Source organism: Xenopus laevis, chromosome 5S (assembly GCF_017654675.1).
Source record: "Xenopus laevis strain J_2021 chromosome 5S, Xenopus_laevis_v10.1, whole genome shotgun sequence".
Taxonomy (NCBI): Eukaryota; Metazoa; Chordata; class Amphibia; order Anura; family Pipidae; genus Xenopus; species Xenopus laevis.
In genome coordinates, this window is record NC_054380.1 from 102,034,729 (window position 1) to 102,053,114 (window position 18,386).

At 39.3% G+C, this 18,386-nt stretch overlaps 1 long non-coding RNA gene across 1 annotated transcript; it reads right to left on the reverse strand.

Annotated features, from left to right (window-relative positions):
* Positions 1–7,713: 7,713 nt before the first annotated feature.
* LOC121394306 lies at positions 7,714–12,636 on the reverse strand. Its single transcript, XR_005961636.1, has 2 exons — positions 12,569–12,636; positions 7,714–8,176 (listed from the first exon to the last, which is right to left on the reverse strand). It is a non-coding gene; the product is annotated as an uncharacterized LOC121394306 (long non-coding RNA).
* Positions 12,637–18,386: the final 5,750 nt, after the last annotated feature.

Sequence of the window (18,386 nt, forward strand, 5' to 3'; positions counted from 1 at the left end):
CTACCCCAGTCTACCTGTTTGTGCCATACTCTGCTTGTGTGTTCTATACTCTGCTTGCCCTATGCTGCCTGTGTGTTCTATACTGTATTCTGTCGGCCCTATTCTGCCTGTGTTCCACATTCTGCTTGGCCTACTTTACCTGTGTGTGAGATACTCTGCCTGCAGTGTTTTGCCTGTATGTACAATAATCTGCCGGTGCTAATCTGTCTGTGTGTGCCATATTCTGCTTGTTTTATTCTGCCTGTATGTGCCATAATCTGTTTGTCCTTTGTTGCCTGTGTGTTCCATATTGTGCCTGCCCTACACTGCCTGTGAGTTTCATATTCTGCCTGCCTTACTCTGCCTGTGTATGCCATACCCTGGCTGCCCTTCACTCACAATCCAATAGTTAACATTGAATTGAATTAAAAGAGAGAATACTGGACCCATGTTAATTATACGTGGCATTTCACTTTCCGGGAAGAGGAGGTATCGATTACCCAATTTAATTTATTAAAGTAAAAAAAAACCTCTCTCCACCGCCTCACTTAATGGTCATGAGTATTTGGTCCTATATAGGTAAGCAATCAATACACATTTCTCTACCTCAACACGCTATTAATTAAGCACAAACACTTTGATTTGTCAATTAACTTATTTAATCCTCATTAATTAACAATGAATTATATTTGAGATGTTATGCTAAGTTATTTAAGCTTTTGATAACTGCACTAAGCACTTTGTCAGTAGGTAAAAGATTGAGAATTGGCGAGGCGGTGGAGAGAGGGGTGTTTTTTTTTTACTATTTTTCTTTAATAAATTAATTAAATTGGATAAGTAACCATATATTTGAAGAACAACTTCTCCGCCTTTGGCAGCTTTTGGAGTTGTTGCTTTGACTTCAGCTAAAATCTGCAGGTTGGAAAGCCCTGCTACTAGACATGTTATTATATTCACTGTTCCAAAGCTGTAGATTTTTCCCCAAATAAATCTAGGAACCAGGGCCCAATGTTAATTTGCTTAGGTGCCCATCATCACTAATAGCAGCCCTAACGTATGATATATTGTATAAAAGCACCTACCATCTCCTAAACAAACTGGTACTGACCATTCCAATCTAAATGATTTAAACCTGATTTAGTACACATGCATTATTTTCCCCAAAATGTGTAGCTAGCATGTCTGTGCTGCACTTACTAACTCCACATTGCCTTACTGGAAAAGTTACTTTACACACTTTTAACATGATTAAAACCTGATTCAGTTCAAATGCATATTATTTTCCATCATATGTGTTCCTATAGTAGCTGTGCTGCACTTACCTCTCATCTAAAGCTGCATCTGATAATCTTGTAACTGTCACTAGCGTTTCCAACCGTCACTTTGTAGTTGAAATACAGCTACAATCTGCAGGTTGGAAAGCCCTGCTCTAAAGTTTTACTGACTCCACATTTGAAAAGTTACTTTACATACATTAAACATGATTTAAACATGATTTAGTACACATGCAATGCCATTTCCCCTAATATATGCCTCTAGAGCATCTGTGCTGCCCTTACCTCTGTTCTAAAGCTGCATCTGACAATCTTGTAACTGTCACTACTGGTTTTAAGTGTCACTTTGTAGTTAATATAGCTACAATCTGCAGGTTGGAAAGCCCTGCTCTAAAGTCTTACTGATTCCAGCTTGTCTCACTGGAGATATCACTGACTGTACACATTTTCTACATTAAAACATGATTTAGTACAAGTGCAATGTCAGGGTGCATAGTAGGTATGGTCACACTGCACATGGATGCTTTTAGATCTGGGTTGGTCGGACAGCCATGGGCTTTTGTTACAACACAAGCTGTTCCCGGTGTCCAAATCCACAAATTGGGGGATTTAACTAAAAATTACTCTGACAAAAACCTAAGACCAAATGGCACATCACCAATCCATCAACTTTATCCTTAGAGCCACCCCCTTGAGGTAAGAAAATTTGGTTGTGTCCTTACCTGGCAAAACATCATTATGTTGAGCTGGCAGACTGGCAGGCTGTTGCTGATGGGAGATAAAATCCTATTCCCTTCACTGCCTTCTCTTGCCAACATTCAGTTTTTCCTACAGCTGGTACCAGTGCATGATGGGAAAGTGTTTAGCCAATCAGTAAGGTGTCCTTAGACATATGGTGGATGGAGCTTCACAGTCAATAACAGGACACTAGGAAAGAGAGCTTAACCAGTAAGGAAGTTGGGCTAAACCACTATCTGAAATAAGAAGGGGGGGGCAGTTAAGCTGTGAGTGCAGAAGTGTCAGAATCATTGCAAACAGAATTCATGTTGTTGATGTCATTGCTAGCCTGATAGGTAGTTGTTATTGCATGCTGATAGCTAATCCCACTCTATGGAGAGCCCATATATGAACTGCTGGTAAACATGTTGAGAGATTTACAGTGTAGTTACATGTCATAGGCAGTGCTATCAAGTGGCACAGATTTAGTATGACGGCCAGTTTGATCTGATTATGGAAATCAGGAAATTCCCCAGTTTCTCTAGAACGGCCCTTCCTGTCAGTGCAGCAACCATGGGGTTAAGTATCCACCTCCGGAGGCAGGACAGAAGAAAAAATTAGAATCTCGACTCCGCCCTCTTCATATAAGCTCGTGCTCCTCCTGATTCCCCTCTGTTTTTTTCTTCTGTCCTACTAGGAGGTTGGGACAGCACACTTTGTGTTATATATATTTTTTATTTTTTCGCTTCCTTTACAGGTTTTCCATATCTGAAGAAGGGAGTTTATCCAGAGCAGGAGGCATCCTAGCTCTTATTCCACAATCCTGGTCTAATCCCTAACCTGACTCCACTCCTCAGGACTGGCAAATGGTTACCCAAGGGGATTATTTACCTACAGCACAACCACCCTCTCTCAGAGAAGGTACTGCTGCCTTGCGCATCTTCCGGTTTTCCCTACAACCGCAGCAACACAGCCACGGGTATCTAGGGGACCGCATTCTGTACTACGCGCAGTTCCTGTTAAGGACACGCGCGTGCGGGTTTTCGCGCCACAACGAGGCATGCGCGTACACGACAGGGAACGTGCTTACTGGGCGCCATCTTGGATTTTTCATCCACACGCGCCGGAGTTCACAGCAGCAGTACAAGCTGCGACTTGCCACCAGGAAGGCGGCTTACGTAGACGCATTAGTGATACCGTGGATTTTCAAGAGAGTCTATGCCTTCCCTCCACTAGCACTTCTTCCAAGAGTGATACGCAAGATACGGCAGGAACGGACAGAAACCATCCTCATTGCCCCAGATTGGCCGCGGAGACCTTGGTACTCCGAACTCATCACCATGTCAGCAGCTCCACCATGGCGGCTGCCTCTCACACCAGAATTACTCACTCAAGGGCCAATAAAGCACGACAACCTGCAGCGGTTGCATTTGACGGCTTGGCTGTCGAAACCGAGTTGTGGCGTTCCAAAGGGTTTTCGAAAGAAGCCACGGACATTCTGTTGAAAGCCAGAAAACGGTCCACATCTAGAGTCTATCATAGAACTTGGAAAGCTTTCATAGATTGGTGTGAGCCCAGGCAGTTTCAGTGGCAGCAAGCGTCAGTTCCCACAATTGTTGAATTCCTTACTCAGGGTTTCCATTTAGGTCTCTCCTTAGCAACCCTCAAAGGCCAGATCTCAGCCCTTTCTATTCTACTACAGCGTCAGTGGGCAGGGGAACCAGATGTCTTACAGTTCATGCAGGGAGTGGGTAAAGTTAGGCCTCCATACAGGGACCCAACGCCACCCTGGGATCTTACACTTGTCCTCAATGTATTACAGGGTCCCCCGTTTGAGCCTTTGGCTTTCTGCACGCTTAAATTTCTTACCTGGAAGATGACGTTTCTCTTAGCCATTACCTCAGCAAAATGAGTCTCTGACATGGCAGCCCTATCTTGTAAGGAACCCTGGCTTATTTTGCATCAGGACAGAGCAGTTTTCAGAACTATTCCAGTTTTCCAGCCCAAGGTGGTTTCTGCTTTCCACATAAATGAGGAAATTAATCTTCCTTCCTTCTGCCCTAGGCCAGCTAATCCCAAGGAAAAGGCACTACATAAACTAGACGTAGTGAGAGCGGTTCGCTATTACCTAGACAGGTCCAAAGCTTATAGGAAATCGGATACCTTTTTAGTTACGTATGGTCAGAACAAAGGGTCGCCTGCTTCTAAGCGAACAATTGCTAGATGGCTGGTTGAGACAATCAATTGTGCTTATGACCTTAGTCACAAACCTAGGCCCTTCAAGGTCCGAGCTCATTCTACCAGAGCGCTCAGTACATCCTGGGCCTTGTATAATCTAGCCACTCCAGAACAAATCTGTAAGGCAGCCACTTGGGCTTCTTTGTCTACATTCGCAAAATTTTATAGACTTCATGTGTTTCATTCCACTCCTGCTGCTTTTGGTAGAAAAGTACTTCAAGCAGTTGTGAGGAAACAGTAAATTGAACCCAGCCCTAAAATAAGATGGGACAGCTTTCGGACGTCCCCATGGTTGCTGCACTGACAGGAAGGGCCGTTCTAGAGAAAGATGGATTTTCGACTTACCGGAAAATCTTTTTCTAGACGGCCTGGACTGTCAGTGCAGTAAGCCCCACCCTTTAATTATAGTTCGATATTGTTGCCAGTTGGCGAGTTAATACTGTTGTTATTGTGAATCTCTTCTCGCTCTTTCTCTGCTATCCTTTCTCTTCTCCTAACTGAGCTGTCAGACCAAACTGAGGGGAATCAGGAGGAGCACGAGCTTATATGAAGAGGGCGGAGTCGAGATTCTAATTTTTTCTTCTGTCCTGCCTCTGGAGGTGGATACTTAACCCCATGGTTGCTGCACTGACAGTCCAGGCCGTCTAGAAAAAGATTTTCCGGTAAGTCGAAAATCCATCTTTTCAGGTGCCTGTGTATTTTGATAGATATGTTTATGAGCATACTTTGTCCTTTGTATGAGTATGGAATGGCCCAGTGTCATTGTGATGTGATTGTGGATCAAATAAAAACCAATCTGGATAAGCTCATTCATGTTATGTGCTCAATTTGTTTTATTTGTTCTTTATAGAAACCAAAAATTAGATAAACCCAATAAAACGGTCTTGCCACCAACATGGATTTATGTAGTTTAGTTGCTATCAAGTACAAGGTACTGTTTTATTATCATTTTTAAAAATGAAAACTGATGGTTTAGGAATGGACTCTGAAGCTGATGGGCTTCCCATTTGAAACTGGAATCCCATACCTGAACTATGAATTGGTGTAATTTGCTCCATCCAATGGGAGGCTTGTTGGGGTACAAAAAGAAAATGGACTGGGGATCAAGTAAATATATATATATATATATATATATATATATATATATATATATATATATATATATATATATATATATATATATATATATATATAAACTCAAATACAGCCATTATAATCATATACTGTAGAAGCAGAAGGAAAAAAAGAATAATACTTCAACATATTTTGTATGTGTACTGTTTTATTAGTATATTGCATTAGTGCATTAGATAAATTATCTTGTGAGATTCGGCCCTTCTCGCTTATATCATTTATTCACCAGTACTTCACCCTTAAGCTTAAAAAATACAATTTCCTTAAAGTGTATAAGATATTTTTATTCAAGTTCATATTGTCATATTTAAGTTTCCTTATCTTAAAATAAGCACAAGCTTTCTCTTTTTTTTCTGCTATAATCTCCTCCATAGATCTTAAATTCTCACTCACATTATACCAATCATCTACATTAATAAAATCTTTTGCTTTTGACTTAACAGTTGCAATACTTCTTGCTGAATGCAGCATTTAGTCAGTGGATCTGAGATTTCTCTTGAGGTATGTGTGCCATATAATATAAATATACTGATAGTATTGTTTTACCTGTGAAAACACCTCCAGCATAAGTCTGTGGTGCCATATAATACCATCTTGAGATAATTTTTTATCCTGATTCATATAATCTTATTACAGAAAAAGCAGGAAGTAGTTCTGGCTATTATGTTAGGCATTCAGTCACTCCAGCCTTTATACATTACATTTTTGGCTAACTAACTATATAGCAAATTGTTTTATTTTGCACAGAAAAACTATTAGAAACTTGTTTTATTTTGCATAGCCTATCTATTTACTTAGATTTTATTTTTACACAGAATTTTTCGTTTAAGCTTTAGTTCTCCTTTAATGCAAACCTTTGCTTAGCGATGGTATATACACCAGCAAATGATTTTACACATTCACAAAAACACCATTTTAAACATCTTTTTACATCCCCCTTTTGTGTTTTTCTGTCAGTGGACCTTTTGATTTGCAGACTTGAAACAGACAGGCTAATAACTGAAAAACGATACACACATTCAAATGTGAACTTCCTCTTTTATTCATATTATACTTCCTAGTTTGAGTGGGACCCAGCAACCAAATAACATTTTAAATTCCAGGCTAAAGACCTTTAGGACAATATTTTACTCCACCTCACCCCTTTAAAACCAATCACAATAGGGCATGGAGCATAAAATGTGTTCAGTGAAGTTACATAGTTAAATCGGGTTAAAAAAAGAAAGTCCATCATGTTCAACCCCTCCAAATGAAACCCAGCATACACATACACACCCTCCCACTGACCCCTCTATACACTCACATAAATTCTATATACCCATATCTATACTAACTATAGAGTTTAGTATCACAATAGCCTTTGATATTATGTCTGTCCAAGAAATCATCCAAGCCATTCTTAAAGGGGAAGGAAACCTCGTCGGCGCTAACCCCCCTCCCCCCTCCCGTGTATTGCCCCCCCTCCCTCCTCCCCCCTGGCCTACCCCTCCCGCTGGGCAAATGCCCCTAACTTGTTACTTACCCTTCTGCGCAGGTCCAGTCCAGGGAGTTCACAGGCGACATCTTCTTCCACGCGATCTTCTTCCTCCTTTGACCGGCGCATGCGCAGTAGGATCGTTTTGCCGGTACGATCTACTGCGCATGCGCGTGACTTTTGGCGCATGCGCAGTAGATCCGTACCGACGAACCGATCCTACTGCGCATGCGCCAAAACGCCGGTCAAAGGAGGAAGAAGATCGCGTGGAAGAAGATCATTTGTTTGATTAGGCTTTGTGGTGCAGTAAGTTCATGCTTATGTTTAGCATTTCTAGCATTATTCTATTTTAGACTTTCCTTGTCCTTTTAGCTTTAACTCTTATATAGACAACCCTCCATTCTCTTTGATTTCCAGGCAGAACTTTACCAGAAAGGTCTGCTTCCTATATAGTTAAAGGGGTGGTTCACCAACTTTTACTATGTTATAGAATGGCCAATTCTAAGCAACTCTTCATTATTTATTTTTTTATAGTTTTTGAATTATTTGCCTTCTTCTGCTGACTCTTTCCAGCTTTCAAATGGGGGTCACCGACCCCGTCTAAAAACAAATGCTCTGTAAGGCTACAAATTTATTGTTATTGCTACTTTTTATTACTCCTCTTTCTAGTCAGACCCTTCCCCTATTAATATTCCATATTCTCATTCAAATCAATGCATGATTACTAGGGTAATTTTGACCGTAGCAACCAGTTTGCTGACACTGGAAACTGGAGAGCTGCTGAATAAAAAGCTAAATAACTCAAGAACCACAAATAAAAAAAAAGGAAAACCAAATACAAATTGTCTCAGAATATCATTCTCTACATCATCTTAAAAGTTAACTCAAAGGTGAACATATATGATATATATTTTATACATAAGATGGAGTATGCAAACAAATCAGAAACATTTTTACAAGAAGCAACATTTGTGCTAATGAATTGAGTTGTTTATGTGAAAAAATGCTCTTTATGCATTCAATTCAGTCATGAAAAACTGGCTCCAGTGCACAGGTGTGGAAATTTCTCATTCTCCAGAAGAGTTTGACATGTAAATATTTGGCTTGGCAGCTGTATCAGAAACTACATTTTCATGCCCTCTATAAACAATATCCATCTGTGCATGAAAGCTATATCAGTCAATAATATGAAAGACGTACATTTAATAAAATATGCATTTGTCCCAATAGATTGGTGTCAGATCTTTGATGGACAAATAGCCAGTGCTCATTATACTGAACAAGTCCTATTTATAATAGTCGCCACATCCTCTTCAAAGCTGTGACTGCCTGCATGGAACTTCCTCATCCCCAAAGCAAACTGAAATGAAAAAACAAATTAACAGTGAGTTAAATGTACACAAGTACTCCATAAACACTTATATTAGAGGCAGTGGTATAGCTATAAGATTTATTATCTGCAAACCAGTTATTCAACAATGCAATAGACCAGTGCTGTCCAACTTCTGTAGTACCGAGGGCCAGAATTTTTATGGCCTTGGTGGTGGAGGGTCGATAATTGAAGCCACTGTTGACCATACCCTGTTTTTAAACCACACCCACTTTAAACCATACCAATGTTATCACAAGAACTTTTAAGACCATGTCCACATTAATGGTGGTAGCCAGGGATGCACCGAATCCAGGATTCGGTTCAGGATTCAGCCAGGATTCTGCCTTTTTAAGCAGGATTCGGCCTTTTTAAGCAGGATTTAGATTCGGCCAAAACCTTCTGCCTGGCCGAACCCGAATCCTATTGTGCATATGTAAATTAGGGGCGGGGAGGGAAATCACGTGACTTTTTGTCACAAAACAAGGAAGTAAAACATGTTTTCCCCTTTCCACCCCTAATTTGCATATGCAAAATAGGAATCGGGTTTGGCCAGGCATATGCAAATTAGGGTTCGGATTCGGTTCGGTATTCAGCTGAATCTTTCGCAAAAGATTCGGGGGTTCGGCTGAATCCAAAAAGGTGTATTAGGTGCATCCCTAGTGGTAGCACACCAAAAAAAACAAACAAATGGTTAGTGCTCATTGTAAGGATATCACTCATCTCCCATATGTGAAACAAGTTTATTAAGTCATATTAAGACATTCTCTTAAATCCATATGACTCATCCTCCCCTGTGGATTACACAGCAACCCCCAGCACATGATTACACACCTTGGGGACCCCTAACAAGTATTTCCAAATGTTAAACCGCAACATGTTTGCCTACCACAGGCACAGTATGACACACACAGGGAGCATAGGGCAGGCAGAGTATGACACACACAGGGAACATAGGACAGGCAGAGTATGACACACACAAGGAGCATAGAACAGACAGAGTATGACACACAGGGAGCATAAGGCAGGCAGAGTATGATACACACAGGGAGTATAGGGCAGAAAGAGTATGGCACACACAGGGAGCATAGGGCAGGCAGAGTATGGCACACACATTGAGCATAGGGCAGGCAGAGTATGGTACACACAGAGGGAGCATAGGGCAGGCGGAGTATGGCACACACAGGGAGCATAGGGCAGGCAGAGTATGGCACACACAGGGCAGGCAGAACAGTGCAGGAGAAAGGGAAACCTATCAGGACTCTAAAGGTGGTCATGCAAGATAAGATCCACTCGTTTTGTACTGACTTTTAAAGCTTACACAAGGTAAGGAATCACAGCAGGCAGTCTTTCATGTGGAGCCACATAAAGGGGGGGGGGGGTGAGGGCCCTGCTATATACCATAGCACCACCAAATACAGAATTCTTAATTTTTAAACAATTTGCTATTTCTCTATATCAATAAGATGTTAACTAAATGAGTATACATTTGTATTAATGGCAAAGCTATCCTATTGGGTTGTTTTCATGTCATTAAGTAATATAACCTTTTACAATATAAAAACAATTGCTCGGTGACATCGCTTCTGGTTTAAATGGCGTCACTTCCGGCCGGTGAAACACTTAATGTGTGATGGGATCGGATAGGCTTCCTGGGTTTACTTCAAAACGCTTTAATTGTTGGCATTACTGTTCCTTTAAATGTATTTTCCATGTTGATTGAAAGTTAAGTACACAGCATATAAGGTATTTCATCACTGCTAAAGCTCATAAATATAAACCACCTCCTAAACCTAAATCAAAGTTAAATTACATAAACAAAAAACAATTCAAAAAACCGAAAACAACATGTATATTAATTGAACCTGGCATATACAGTAGCTGTAGAATATCTGTTAAATACAATCCAAATTTAACGAAAGTATTTTTCTAAGAAACAGAATTGCTTCTACCATAACCTAACCATTTTTGGCAACTCTAACTCCAGATACCCAAAATTGCTGCCGACTCCACAGCTCTGAGTGGAAGTCCACGTCATCAAGGGGGGCATATGAAGAAATAAGAAGATGCAGCTACTCTCCACTTTCTCCAGAACCGATTGTTCAGGCTATCAGGGCAATAGTAAACAATCAAGCTACAAGGTCAGCTAGCATATAGCCACCTTAGTTCTGAAATATCATGCCATTTCAGTCCAAAACATGCCTGTCCTCATTGGGGGGGGGGAGTTTTTCTCCGCAGGAGGGGAAAAGTTTAAATGTGCTTGGAGCCTTTAAAAAAAAAACAGTCATGTCAAACTAGACGTTTTCTCTGCTATTGGAAATATGCAGGCAGTGATATGATCAATATCCCCAAAGCTGTCCCGTGTGTATAGTAAATTATATTGTGGCACCCACATGGGGCAGATTTTGGTCAAAATCACTGATTTCACTTAAAGGGATTTTGTCAATTTTTATGGTGTAGTTTTTATTTCTTAATTAGACTGTTTACACTGCAAATAATTCATTTCATTCTGGAACCAGCAAGTGTATTTTTTTTAGTTGTAATATTGGTGTGTAGGCAGCCACCTAAGGTCATTTTGCCTGGCCATGTGATTTCAGAAAGAGCCTGCACTTTAGGATGGAACTGCTTTCTGGCAGGCTGTTGTCTCTCCTACTCAATGTAACTGAATGTGTCCCAGTGGGACCTGGATTTTACTATTGAATTCTGTTCTTAGATCTACCAGGCAGCTGTTGTCTTGTATACAAATAGTCAGCCAGCACTCACCACTTAGATTCTTAAATGTAGCGACCAGGTGCACGTCAAATGGCGTCCACTTCCACCAGCTTCAATATCCCAAAATCACAGTAGACAGCACCAGTCTTGAAGATTGTTTAAAAAAGCCTTTATTGTAACTTCATGGCTTTATCATCTGAACAATTGCAACAACGTTTCAAGCCGCATGGCCCTTTATCAAGTTGATAAAGGGCAATACGGCTTGAAACGCATCCCTATACTAGACGCTTGGCACTAAACAGAGTCCATATTACATGCTTTCTGACCATGCTAACCAACACAGTCAGACTTCCCTCAGAAAATCAGAGGTGCGTCCAAAGCCCATTCATTTGCATAAAGCAAATGCATGACTCACACTTCTGCAGACAAAATAATCTTATAAGCTTTAAAATGTGCTCCCTTTGCACTTTAAGATGTTGTGGTCATTATACTGCTTTTCTGTCAGGCACACTATAACTGCTTTGCTCTCCCTAGCTTTATAAAGATACTATATAGACTTATCCTGTAGATTTCTTCTTCTCTAAGCCTCCTTCATTCTCAGCGATTTGGTCAAGAATACATTTTTGTGCCAAAATCTAGTCTGTGGGTGCACGGACAGCATGAACACATGCCTCCCAGTGTATGTATACAAGGTGCTGAATGCAGTGAATTGGCTTTTTTATTTGTCAGCAGAGAAAATAAACGGTATGCCGTCAAACAATAAAAAAGTACAAATGTTCAAGCAATAGTTCAGCTTGTGTATGCGAAAACAGAACATATTGGGGCTCATTTATCAACACTGGGCAAATTTGCCTATGGGCAGTTAACCATAACAACCAATCAATGATTAGCTTTTTAAAAAGGAGAACGAAACCCTAAAAATGAATGTGGTTAAAAATGCCATATTTTATATATTGAACTTATTGTAGCAACCTAAGGTTTCAGCTTGTCAATAGCAGCAATGATCCAGGACTACAAACTTGTCACAGGGGGTCACCATCTTGGAAAGTGTCTGTGACACTCACATGCTCAGTGGGCTCTGAGCAGCTGTTGAGAAGCTAAGCTTAGGGGTTATCACAAATTATAAAGCAGATGTGGTTGCCCTGTAATATAAGCTGATGCTACAAGGCTGATTATTAAATTCTGATGCTAATTGTACTGGTTTCTGTGCTGCCATGTAGTAATTATCTCTATTAATTACTAATCAGCCTTATATTGTGACATTTTATTCTATGTGTACTGTATATTGTGAGTGGGTCCCTACGCTCAGTAAGTGACAGCAGCACAGAGCATGTGCAGTGAATCAGCAGAAAAGAAGATGGGGAGCTACTGGGGCATCTTTGGAGACACAGATCTTTACTGCTAAAGGGCTGTGGTTGCCTTGGGCTGGTACAGAAGCAGAAAACAATGTACAACATTTTTAGCTACTTCTTTAGTTAAGCTTTGGTTCTCTTTAAAGCCAGCTGCAAGTAGAACAATGAATGCAACAATTTGATTGGTTGCCATGGGATACTGCCCATGGGTAAATTTGCCCAGTGTTGATAAATTAACCCATTGTCTTTTAAAATCCACCAACTGAAGAAAAAAAACATCATCAAGTCACCCAACTCTCTGAATTGTTTGTATTCTTACCTTAGTATGGTGGGCTCTGGCATTCCTGGATCTGCTCCTCTTTTAAATCCTGAAACGCAAGTTAGATACATTTGAGTAAATATTTAAAGGTAGAAACAGGAGATCCATTTGAGAGTTTGTTGATGGAAGGGGAACCTGTGCAGGGGCATTTTAGTTAAATATATGGCTTTAGCTCTCCTATCCCTAAAATGGTCATAAGTTCAATTGCAGAGAAAATAATTAACATGTCAATATTGCAGTGTAAGGTATAGAAACTATACAAATAAGTGAAAAAGTCTGACACGTTATATATTTAACTAGAATACTTACTGTGTTTGCTCTATATCAGAGTAACATGCTTGAAAGGGATTTCAGCAAGAAGGTTGTCTCAGGTAAAGAGAGAAAAAACAATGCAATATTTTTTCACATAACTACCCAATAATTATAAACATCTTCAAATGAACTTTTAGAATGTTAGGAAGGCACATACATTACACAACTTAGATTCATTGGGGCTCATTTATCAACACTGGGCAAATTTGCCCATGGGCAGTAACCCATGACAACCATCAAATTGCTGCATTCATTGTTCTACTTGTAGCTGGTTTTGAAAAGCTAATCACCAATTGGTTGCTATAGGTAACTGCCCATGGGCAAATTTGCCCAGTGTTGATAAATGTGCCCCATTGTGTGAGGGTTTTTTTTTTCTATTTAACTTTTTTGTGCCCTCTCTGAGCAGATTGTGAGGTTAAATTTTACCTTAAACAAAATATGAAAGTGTTTTAAAGTAATGAAAATGTCATGTACGGTTGCCCTGCACTGGTAAAACGGATGTGTTTGCTTCAGAAACACTACTATATTTCATATAAAGAAGCCAATGGGTAGTATTGGCGGCAACTGAAAAAAAGGCTATATGGCACAGGTTAAATAGTGGATAACAGATAACACCATTATGTTCTACTGAGCTTATCTGCTTTCTACTGTGTAACCCAAGTCTTTTCTCATTTGAATGGCTGCCCCCTTGGCTACACAGCAGCTTATTTATATAAACAATTGTAGTGTTTCTCAAGCAAACACATCCGTTTTACCAGTGCAGGGCAATGCTGCATTATATTTGTATTACTTTAAAACACTTTCATTTTTTGGTACTGTTCCTTTAATAGTTATGAATCCATTACAAGGCTTGTTTATTATTGCATGGTGCAGCGCTACCAGAATTGCACTAGTCAAGAAACGCATTTAGTAATACATTTGTGCTGATCTTTACTGAAATTGATGCTCAGATTATATCCATATTTAGAAATGTGGTGTGTCATACCAAATTTATTAGAAGAAAACAAATTAGCGTAACCGTTCCGACTCACCGCATATGTAGTAAACACGAGCCTGGCGGCTTTTAGACAGATTAACGGGTGCTGGAGTCCTTCGGTGTTCCACGCCGCAACAATATGGAAGATAGGTAGAAATGGCTCCGCACTCCGATTTAAAACATCAAAATCTTTATTCGTCCATAATTTAAAAAAAGAGAAGACACGTTGTACACACTGCTTGACGTGTTTCGGGCTGAAGCATAATCATAAGCATAGGGGAACTAGCAATATATATATAGCCCAGAACAATAGTGACATATGTTGGTACATTCTCAAATTATTGTTTTTTTTGGTCATGTTCTTCTTCTACAATATTTACTTTTAACTTTACTATTTGTAATTACTTTATCTTTACATGATTTTAATACACCTTATTTTGTTAGAGGTAAATTATATAGTGAATAAAGTACCCCCTTTTGTAAAATATAAGGATATTATGATACCGAGGAGTTTCATGACCATATAAAAACACGAGGCCGAAGGCCGAGTGTTTTTATACAGGCCATGGAACTCCGAGGTAACTTCTAATATTCTCATATTTTGCAACTGGGGGTACTTTATTTATTATAATACACGAATTTCAGTGAGTCATGTGACAGAAATGACATCAGAACTCACCGTTTATAACTGATGACATCAGAACTCACCATTTATAAGGATATAATTTACAGGATATTTATGGCTTTTGTGTATTATATATATATATAATACACAAAAGCCATGCATATCCTGTAAATTATATCCTTATAAACGGTGAGTTCTGATGTCATCAGTTATAAACGGTGAGTTCTGATGTCATTTCTGTCACATGACTCACTGAAATTCGTGTATTATAATAAATAAAGTACCCCCAGTTGCAAAATATGAGAATATTAGAAGTTACCTCGGAGTTCCATGGCCTGTATAAAAACACTCGGCCTTCGGCCTCGTGTTTTTATATGGTCATGAAACTCCTCAGTATCATAATATCCTTATATTTTACAAAAGGGGGTACTTTATTCACTATATATTATGCCCCTTTTGTGTGGTAACATAATTGTAATTTGAGAATGTACCAACAGATGTCACTATTGTTCTGGGATATATATATATATATATATATATATATATATATATATATATATATATATATATATATATATATATATATATATATATATATATATATATATATATAATCCACGAAATAGCCAGCACTCACGAATAAAAGTTAAAGTTGCCTGGGTGCAGTATCAAAAATGTAATACGTAACTAGCACAGAGGATCCGCACTCTCAGGTCTTATATAAATATAAATTTATTTTTGTATGCAAGACTAACGTTTCGGCCTCCTCCGAGGCCTTTCTCAAAGTGTCTGGTGGTGGAAAAAACACACTTAAATACAGGTATTGGCGGGAAACTAGACAAATTGGAACTGACGTGGTAATAGCGTCACAGAAACGTAACTAGATTTAAATATCACTCATTACATACAAACAAACATAAAAATTGCAAAGTACATGTATAACTAAAGGTTATAAATCTACTCATTTAAAACAATCTATCCCTTATACAGAGAAAAACATGATGTTATGTAACAATGTTGCAAATCGTTAGTAATATTGTATCTACATAGTCATGCTGCATGTCATTACTTTGTTACTAAAACATCTTAAAATTGAGTAAGAATAGTGGGTCTAAACGGAGAGTCATTCTTTCTTTATGCTAAATACTTTGTCGATTATTAAAAATATTTATTAAAACTGCCACTCTGAAGACGGGGTACTGAATCTTTTATTTGTTCACCTCATTTTATTAACTAATTGGAGCCCAGCCCCTACGAATTAAAAAAACAGTGTTGGTTAAACCCATATGAATTAGCCCTATGAGACCCATAGCACCATCTAGCTGTCATGCTTAAATATTAGGTGTAGTTATTTCAACCGGGGCTTGTGTGACCCGACAATTATAGATATATACCCGGAACCGTCACCAACAAAATGTATATGGATCTAGACTATATGAGACTCGCTATCAAGGAAACTATCATTCTACCAATCTTCAGTGTCAACATTACATCCCAGCGTCCTCCGTGTGTAATGTGTCATAGTAAATGTGAATCAAATAAACAATATTAATTATAGAGCTAAACATTATTTAAGCAGCAAAAATGCCATGATTAAAATTGAAATGTGTAGAAGTTAGGTGAGCATACCCCCGCATGAAAACTAAAGGCTAAAAAAGAACACAATGCTAAGGACTGGGTGAGTGCATAACATTTACATAGAGAAGAATAAATGCATAAAAATATATACATAAAAATAAAAAAGTGAAAAAGTGAAAGAAAAAAATGTGGGAAAAGAAAAATTAAAAAATATACATCACAGTCTATTTCAGATCCAAATGTAACGTTCCTTTCGCAAAGTCTCTTCAGCTAGGATGGCTTAATTTACTGTCCAACTTTACCTACTTCGGGTAATAGTGTCTATATACGGGGTTTGGTGAACTTGTCAGGTAAACAAGACCCCCCGTTTAGACCCACTATTCTTACTCAATTTTAAGATGTTTTAGTAACAAAGTAATGACATGCAGCATGACTATGTAGATACAATATTACTAACGATTTGCAACATTGTTACATAACATCATGTTTTTCTCTGGATAGATTGTTTTAAATGAGTAGATTTATAACCTTTAGTTATACATGTACTTTGCCATTTTTATGTTTGTTTGTATGTAATGAGTGATATTTAAATCTAGTTACGTTTCTGTGACGCTATTACCACGTCGGTTCCAATTTGTATAGTTTCCCGCCAATACCTGTATTTAAGTGTGTTTTTTCCACCACCAGACACTTTGAGAAAGGCCTCGGAGGAGGCCGAAACGTTAGTCTTGCATACAAAAATAAATTTATATTTATATAAGACCTGAGAGTGCGGATCCTCTGTGCTAGTTATATATATATATATATATATATATATATATATATATATATATATATATATTGCTAGTTCACCTATGCTTATGATTAAGGGCACTTCCGCCCGAAACGCGTCAAGCAAGCAGTGTGTACAACGTGTCTTTTCTTTTTTAAATTATGGACGAATAAAGATTTTGATGTTTTAAATCGGAGTGCAGAGCCATTTCTACCGATCTTCCATACCAAATTTATTACATTAGAATGTTGGGTAAAAAATTATTAATTCTATATAAAAAAATCAAACATATTGATAACTCAGGCAGCATTTGCTTAAAATAACGGTAAACAGATCAGTCCTATAACGGGGAGCAACAAGGTTCACGTTATAAGGAAATAAAGGCACAAGATACTGTAAACAGCGAGTCCTTCTTCACTAGGACACTGCCGGTCAGCCATTACTGACGTCTGCTCGGTTACACACGTGACTGTACGGTGCCACCATACTAACCATTCGAGCGGCCCAGTCCAAGCGCATGAGCAAATGTGCTTCTGGCGTCACGTGCATGGGCATAATGAGCAGATTGTGGCACTCACTCATTATGCGTGTGGCCCAAACATGGATGCTCGTGTCGGGAACTCCCTCCCAGTGCAAGTGTAAAAAAAACGAATGTTACCCTCAACCAATAGCGCGGGCTCTATTAGCCTGCAAATTTGGTTGTGGATAACATTTTTGCGCAACAGGTGCCCTTTAAGGTGAAGGTTTTCCACTGATTACTGTGAATGTAACTGAAGATCTAGAATGCCTGATTGCTGTGAAGAGCTCTACTGTCTGACTGTTCAATTTGTATGAAGCAACCTCTGCACTGCTGTTATTTCCAAGCTGATTTATCTGTGCACCAGGAGACACACAGGATTCACCTGAGGGTAAAGTGCTTAAAGGAACACATAACGTGCCAGAGTTGCTTGGATAAATGCGGGTCAGTGGCCTAACACAAGCAGCATAGTCCTGTCTACACATTATAATCCACACTGCTAAAGCACATTCAAGGGTGGGCTACAAGTGTAATTGTTAAGCCTCCACCTTATTGGCATATTTTGCAAAGCTATTTAGATCCCCACTACACCAGCAACAAGTTGCAGGATTGAAAAGGGGGCTACAAACTAAGACAAAGGGGTATAGGCAGGGGCGATCCTGGCCCCTCTGCCACCTGAGGCAGCAGCAGTTGCTGCTGCCCCCCCTCCCCCAGAAATTTCGCTCTTAAAATACCAGGAGCAGCATTTTTGCTGCCCCTGGTACCTAGTGGGGCGCTGCCGCCTGAGGCGACAGCCTCAACTCGCCTCATTGGCGAAGCACCCCTGGGTATAGGAGGGTCAATAATTGGGTATTGAGCATAATTTAAATGCTACGTGGTAGATTCATGACATATGTCCTTTAGTTGAAGGGAATGGGAAATGCTGGACACTTTACTGTAGAACGATTGCTGTGTTTTTCTAAAGCAATTTGTATATTTGTACCTGGCAGAACAGTTATACATAACCATTCTGTCAGGCAGTTCTGGTTGCTCGCACGG